The 8,060-nt window shown below is 47.8% G+C and overlaps 1 long non-coding RNA gene across 1 annotated transcript; it reads left to right on the forward strand.

Moving 5' to 3' along the window:
- The first annotated feature begins 1,371 nt into the window (after positions 1 to 1,371).
- Positions 1,372 to 5,458, forward strand: LOC311247677. Its single transcript, XR_014620868.1, has 3 exons — positions 1,372 to 1,463; positions 3,188 to 3,300; positions 5,360 to 5,458. It is a non-coding gene; the product is annotated as an uncharacterized lncRNA (long non-coding RNA).
- The last annotated feature ends 2,602 nt before the right edge of the window (positions 5,459 to 8,060 follow it).

Genomic DNA, 8,060 nt, shown 5'->3' on the forward strand with positions numbered 1-8,060 from the left:
TCACGCAGCCGGGCTCTTCTGGGGATGAAGACGCGTTCGAGAAGTCGCTCACAGAGCTAGGTGAGAGAGAGAGAGGGGGGGGAGAGAGAGGGAGAGGGAGAGAGAGAGGGAGAGAGAGGGAGAGAGGGAGAGAGGGAGAGAGAGAGGGAGAGAGAGAGGGAGAGAGAGAGAGAGAGAGAGAGGACTCCATCTCCCCCACGCGGCCGTGTGAACAACGAGAGAGAGGCCCGTGTCCTGGTCTGTCTCAGCGTCCTCTCTCTCTCTCTCCGCCGTGCGCATGAGAGGCAGACGAGACGGAGAGAGGCCTGTATAGATGGACACCGGGTGCTATAGCTATAGTCTGTTTGGACACGAGACGAAGAGAAGACACATCTGTCCACAGGAAGTAGGCCGGGCGCCAGCTGTGTGTGTATAAAGGGTCGTGCTTACATAGACACGCACGCACACAAAACACACCACACACGTTTGTCTCCAGTATATATATATATATATATATATATATATATAATTTATATATATATATATATGATAGTAGATATGGCCTTGCTGGATGAAGCGGAGAGTCCTACTTTTCTACTGTATCTTTTGTCGTGGAGTCAGCCAGCCTTATTCATTCAGACTCTTGTGGCCGGCAGTCAATAAAAGAAAAATTAGGGATGCTCGATATTGGCTTTTTTACCGATATACCGATATTGTCCAACTCTTAATTTCCGATACCGATATCAACCGATACCGATATATGCAGGGTTCCCCCCCCCCCCCCCCCCCCCCCCCCCCAAAAAACAGAATAATTTCAGGTAATTAACATTACATATGTCTTGTTGTGGAATTAACACAACATTATGCATACTTTTGACAATAAATAAAATCAGAATTTGTTCTTACTGGCTTGCCTGGGTAAATAAAGGTTATAGAAATGTAAAAAAAAAAATTTTTTATTTTTTTTAACCGATACCGATATTTTTCGATATCACATTTTAATGCCAATATCGGTAGGCCGATAATATCGGACATCCCTAATAAAAATGGTATATTCATCACGGCGTGGGGTTCTCTCGTGTGCTGTTTGTCTCATCACGGTGAGTAGTGCTGTTTGTCTCTCTGGTGTGCTGTTTGTCTCATCACGGTGAGTAGTGCTGTCTGTCTCTCTCGTGTGCTGTTTGTCTCATCACGGTGAGTAGTGCTGTTTGTCTCTCTCGTGTGCTGTTTGTCTCACCACGGTGAGTAGTGCTGTCTGTCTCTCTCGTGTGCTGTTTGTCTCACCACGGTGAGTAGTGCTGTTTGTCTCTCTCGTGTGCTGTTTGTCTCATCACGGTGAGTAGTGCTGTCTGTCTCTCTCGTGTGACTCCGCCTCTCTCTCTCTCTCCTCTCAGGTAAATGGGATAATAAAAAGAAGAACAAGTCCTTTTGGCAGAACTTCCGCAAGTCGCAGCACAAGCCGGCGTCGCGGCAGGCGTCCAAAGGTACTCCAGCTCTATTAGCTCAGTGTTTCACCCTCTGGGCGTCCAAAGGTACTCCAGCTCTATTAGCTCAGTGTTTCACCCTCTGGGCGCTATTTCACATTTGCTTGTTAAAACGCTTTTAGTCGATGTGCCTTAATGACTCCTAGTAAGGATCTATTCATCAGAGCCGACATGATTCCGAGTGCCATGTATTATCGACCCGATACCCAGTTCTGAATGGGAAACCATTGCTTTAGCTGAAAAGTAAACGCGTAGGCTGTTGTTTTGGGTTCACTGTGCAGAAACGATTGAGGTGTAAATTGTAATCCATTTCCTCCCTTAGAGCAGGGGTTAAACTGTTTTATACCACGACCCCGTTTTATTTAGGATTTTTTTGGCGACCCCACACTTAACTCATTCAGAGCCACGCCCTTATGACCATATTAGGGCTAGCGTGCCAACACTGACGTCAATGGGAGGACGGGGACATTTTTGCGAAAGCTTAAACTATATCTTAAATTATGGCTATGGGTCTAATACACCCATTGCTTATCAATGACTTGCTTGCAGTCAACATGTACGAAACGGATAGTTTTTTCCATTGGTACATTTCCGTTTTATACCGCTTTGAATACGAGTATAGTTTTGGAGATGTTGCCAGAAACTTTTAAATATATATATATATATATTGATTTAAAAAAAAAAAAAAAAAAAAAAAAAAAACTGTCACTGTCACCTACCCACAACCCCACTTTGGGTCGCGACCCGTAGTTTGAGAACCGCTGCTTTAGAGACATCTAAAACCTTTGTGTGTCCACAAAGGCACACAATCTAGCGACTTGACTTTGATTTCTGTCATGTGACCTGTCGGGTCAAAGTTCATATCCGTCACACACTTAACGTCACGGTGACCAATCGCAGCCACTCTTATTGTCTAGGACCAATTACGGCCACGCCCCATTCCCAGTAAAAAGTGGGAATCTCTAGAATGGGTTTGGGGCGACGCTGTATACGGAAGTGGCTCTCAAGGTGATGATTAGACAACACTTTCTGTTGTCAGTAGATGGCAGCATTGGTTTAAAATTAAAAGGTGAAAATGTTGAAAACTACATGAATACATTTCCCAAGAGCGTTAGCACAGGTCACATGTCACTGGGATGTGTCTATTCTTCGACGTGATCTAAACAGCGGTATGCGACCGCAGTATAGCGACCGCGAATGGTAAACTAATTATCTTAACAAAAGTGCGCTGGTAGTGTTACATATGTTGTCTAAAGGGGGACATATGGTACAATTTTAGATTTGAATGATAATCGGCATATAAAGGACATCATAAAGCATCGTTAATTTGTAAGAAACCTCAATGAAAACGGTAATATTCGCTATTGTTATGAAAATGTGCTAGAATCCTATAAAAATGTGGATGCATTTGGTCTACGTTCCGTTAATGTGTGCAGTGAAAGGCTTCCCCTGTGAACGCCCCATAGATAAAATATAGAACTCTCTTGGTAAACACAATAAAGAGAGAATAATAAACAATAACATGCTCAATAAAATGCTAGTACATGTGGGTTTTCGTATCGGATTTTATTATTGGGGAAATTCTCCCAATACCAACACTCTTGTTTAGCCCGGTATTGGGTCAGTTTCTGGTATCGGCGTCGATATATCGGTGCGTCCCTAGATACGAGATATTCTCTATCTGGGCTGGACTTTATGTAACCTTTGACCCTTGACCTTCCAAGGAGAGGACATTGGCTACGTGGCCAGTGAGATCACCATGAGCGACGAGGAGCGCATCCAGCTGATGATGATGGTGAAGGAGAAGATGATCACCGTGGAAGAAGCTCTCGCTCGGGTAGGAACCCCCACCCCACCCCCCTCTCTCTCCTCAACTCCCTCTCCCATCCCTGCACCCCCGACCCCCCCCCCGGAACCCTATCCTCTCAGCCTCCCCTCAACCCCCACGTCCCCTCACCGCATCCTGGGCTAGTCTGGTTCTCGGCCTACTAGCCTGCTCCTCGCCAAGCTTACTAAAATGACTCACTCCTACTAACCCTCACCAGGCCCTGCTGCGTCGTAGCTGCGTTTCCCCTCGTTTACAGACACACACACACGCAGACACACACGCAGACACACACGCAGACACACAGACACACACACACAGACTCCAGACCCTTGGTCTTCCAGAAGGACTAAGGGTTCATGGAGTCTGTTTTTAGTTTTTTTCTTTTTTTAGGTGTTGGGTTCTTGGTGTGTGTGTGTGGGTTGGTGGACACGGTGTGCTCTGCAGCGCCATCTGTTGGTGGTGGGTACACTGGTACACTGGTGCATCATGGCTTTTGTTTCCCAGGTTGGATGCGGTGGTTATTCTGTTGGTCAGTTGAGCCTTATATATAAATCATGATTTTCTTTCTTTCTTTCATTCCTTTTTTATTTCTCTCTCTCTCTCTCTCTCTCTCTCTCTTTTGTACCTTGATTGACACTCAAATCAACAATCAATCAAACTATCTGATCAATGAGGCTCTGTGGACAGCTTTGGTGATGGCTTTTGTTCTCGTTGACCCGACTGTTCTGTATCTCTCACCAATCTCTCTATTGGCCAGTGATTGTGTCAACATTAAGGTGTGTGTGTGTGCGCGCACGTGTGTTAGGGATGGGAATTTGAAGGCATATCAATATTGGATTATTCTATTTAAATTATTTCAGTTATCAGATCCTAAACACCTAAAAAAATATATATATATAAAATAAGCAGAATTTGTTGCAACCTCTTGGATAAACAATATGAGCACTGCACACGAAAGCACACAGCTAATCATAATTCCTTTGATGTAACAGTAATTTGTGTGTGCATGTAGACTAGTCTGCTACAGTGCTGGTTAACCACAACTACAAACATAGCTGGCAACAAAGTTAACAAATCTCAAGTGCATATTTTATTAGATTGCAAGGTAAAGTTGTGGCACTTCTTTTCTGAAACCTCTCCCAAGAGCTCATATACATTTTATTTTGCCGGCAACAGTCCAATAAATGTCTGCCTGACTTACATTAGCATGTAGCTACCATGTCAACCAGCAATCACACATCTCTCGTCAGGGCAGCAGCACGGCGCATGGCAGCAGTTCCACTTTCGGTATTGTGATTTTGCCTTCAGGATAAAGCGTGAGAATGTATTTTGCCTTCAAAATTAAAGCATGAGATAGTTTGATTGCCGCATTTTGCGTGAATACCTACGTCATTTTGAATAGTTGAATATTCAAATGGCCGTGCCCATCCCTAGTGTGTGTGTGTGTGTGTGTGTCTTGTCTGAGTGTGAGTGTACTGTGTGTGTGAGTGAGTGTGTAAATGTATCCCTGTGTATGTGTACTTGCACATTTGTGAATGTGAATGACATTGTCGTCATGTGTCTGTCTGTAGTGACAGTGTTGTAGCAGACTCTGCTGGGTCTGAGGGGGCAGCCCTGCCCCAACCCTATGTGTCTGTAGTGCCAGTGTTGTAGCAGACTCTGCTGGGTCTGAGAGGGCAGCCCTGCCCCAACCCTCTGTGTCTGTAGTGACAGTGTTGTAGCAGACTCTGCTGGGTCTGAGAGGGCAGCCCTGCCCCAACCCTATGTGTCTGTAGTGCCAGTGTTGTAGCAGACTGTGTAGGGTTATGAGAGGGCAGCCCTGCCCCAACCCTCTGTGTCTGTAGTGACAGTGTTGTAGCAGACTGTGTAGGGTCTGAGAGGGCAGCCCTGCCCCAACCCTCTGTGTCCTGTAGTGACAGTGTTGTAGCAGACTGTGTAGGGTCTGAGGGGCAGCCCTGCCCCAACCCTCTGTGTCTGTAGTGCCAGTGTTGTAGCAGACTGTGTAGGGTTATGAGGGGGCAGCCCTGCCTCGACCCTCTGTGTCTCTAAACTCTTCTTCTCCATCTAGCTGAAGGAGTATGAGAGCAGCAGACAGTCTGGCAGTGCCGACACTGCAGAGTGGACTGACGGATCCTCTCCCAATCTAAACCAGTCCTCCAACTGCAACGTAAGTAACCCCCCCCCCCCCCCCTCTCTCTCTCTCTCTCAACCCTGACCTTCCCTCACCTCTTCACCTTGACCTCCCTCTCACCTTTCAGTGACCTCAGTGATCATATTCGTCAACGCAGAAGTCGTGAAGAGGAGCGGGTGTCATTGTTTTGGTGTGTGTGTGTGTGTGTGTTTACTAGACTACGCTTAGCTTGATGTTTTGACAGAAGTCCCACTTGTACACTAGTGCATTTTAAACAATTGTATATGAGACCTAAGTCGTTTGGTTAGCTGTTAGATATGCCATAATATAAAGCACCTCCATGCAACCTTATTCCTTTCAACCCTCTCCTCCCCTCCCGAACCTTCCTTCCTTCTCCTTTTCTCTCTCTCTTTCTCTCTCCTCTCTCTCTCTGTTCTTCTCTTCCTGTGCCAAACGCCCATACATACATTCTCTCCTCCCCCAGTGTGCCCTGAGCTGTGGGTCAGGCTGATCATATAGCGGTGATCTGTATGAATGCTGGCGCAGGGACAATCCTGCCTGCTCCTGCCCAGCCCCAGGGCACTCCTTCCTGGGCGGCCAGGGTGGCCGTGCGTGGGCGTCTTTGGAACCGCCGAGGCTCCTGGATTACAATGAGGCCATTGCATAAATCATGCTATACGTCTGTTGTTGGCATATAATAATGGGTTACTTATTGACCTAAGATCCTGCCTTTGGCGTCCAGACCGAAAATGCCGTCCAATAAAGCCAAGGTCATAATTGGCTGCTGTTTTTTGACAGGGACATTTAAACTTATGGGCATTTAGTTTAAGCATATTTCCCGTCAGTTCGTCGCAGTCGTTATCCGCTTAGGTGCCAAGATGACCACCGGCCAGGACATGTTCCGTCCCCACCTGGTCCTCGGGTCTCGGGTTCAGACATGTGGAGGCATGTACTGTAGCTGCAACCTGGGTCCACTGCACGTCGTGGCATTTTCCACAGCAGCTGTGTCCACTGGAGAGCAGACCTCTCTGATCCCCTCCGGTCCCTCTGGGGGTTGATCGAGCTCTGGGTAGGATGCTCCGTGTCGTCCGGGGTCCCGGGCGGAGCCAGTGTGACGGAGTCGCTCGCCGATAGTTTGAAAGGAGATGCGCGCGCGTGTGTGTGTGTGTGTGTGTGTGTGTGTGTACACGTTTTCAAAAGGGGGGTCAAGGATCCGGAGCAAAGTCGAGGTTCAAATGATGTTCAGTTTTAACACCAGCCCTGCCCCAACAACCCCCTGTGTCTCTAAACTCAAGGTTCAAATGATGTTCTGCTTTGCATCGGTTTTTAACACCACACACACACACACACTCACTCACTCACTCTCTGTTTCTTATTGAGCAATATCTTTGTCCCAACACTACAACACCAACCGTTTCCACAGTACGCACACATGGATATTACCGCCGTTAATTCCTAGCTTAACCTTCTTGCCCCTGAATAGCTTGCAGCCTTGACATCTTCTAAATGCAGTCTTTTGACCTTTGCCCTTTCCTTCCTTATGCCAAGCGCATGGCACGCTTGCACTTCCCGTCGTGGTCAATTAGAACAGAGCGTGGCTTCGGCCCTCTTACGGCCTTGACCCTTAACACCGGGCTGCTCGCAGATTGCCGCGGCGCGGTGTATCTGGTTTGCAGTGATTTGCTTTATATGGATGAATGGTATTTTCAAACGCTTCATCATGGCTATACTGGCCTTTTCATTGCCAACAAAGTTGCCCTTGACACTTTCCCCCCTCTCTGAGTTGCTGTGTTTTTTAATAATGTTTTCCGTCCGTGAAAAATGACGAACCCACACAAGACCCTTTTATGCCTCAACGTGTCTTTATGAAGTGCACCGATAGACGAGGACCGGCGGCCATGAAAAAGCCCAATCGTTTTTGCACGCTTCGCCCTGTGAAACCGTCCCACTGGATAATTGATGATTTATCCTCTCAACGCACCCTCAAGGACTACAGCCTTGAGTCCTCTTGTCTGGACCCGTGGGTCGACACAGCCTTGAGTCCTCTCGTCTGGACCCGTGGGTCGACACACAGCCTTGAGTCCTCTTGTTGTCTGGACCCGTGGGTCGACACACAGCCTTGAGTCCTCTTGTTGTCTGGACCCGTGGGTCGACACACAGCCTTGAGTCCTCTTGTTGTCTGGACCCGTGGGTCGACACACAGCCTTGAGTCCTCTTGTCTGGTTCCGTCTGCTGCCCGGATGCGGGCTGTTTGATGTGTGCTTCTTCGGCGGATGGAATGCCAGCTCGCTAATCAGCAAATGCTCTTGTTGAAACCCCCCCTCTCCTCCTCCACCCACCACCATCACCAGAGGCCTGCTTCCTGTTTGCTGCAGAAAGATGGATGGACACTGACGGATGGAGTGTCAGATAGACAGCGAGAGGGAGAGGATGAAGGCATGACTGGAGGTGTATTGTTCAGAGGAACACACAGCCTGTCTGCAGAGAGAGAGTCGAGAGAGAGAGAGGGAGAGAGAGAGAGAGAGAGAGAGAAGGGAGAAAGAGGGAGAGAGAGAGAAGAAGAGAGAGAGAGGGAGGAGGGAGAGAGGGAGGGAGAGAGAGGGACGGAGAGAGAGAGAGAGAGAGAGAGGGAGAGAGG

The sequence above is a fragment of the Notolepis coatsorum genome (assembly GCF_963971535.1).
Source record: "Notolepis coatsorum genome assembly, contig: SCAFFOLD_5002, whole genome shotgun sequence".
Classification (NCBI taxonomy): Eukaryota; Metazoa; Chordata; class Actinopteri; order Aulopiformes; family Paralepididae; genus Notolepis; species Notolepis coatsorum.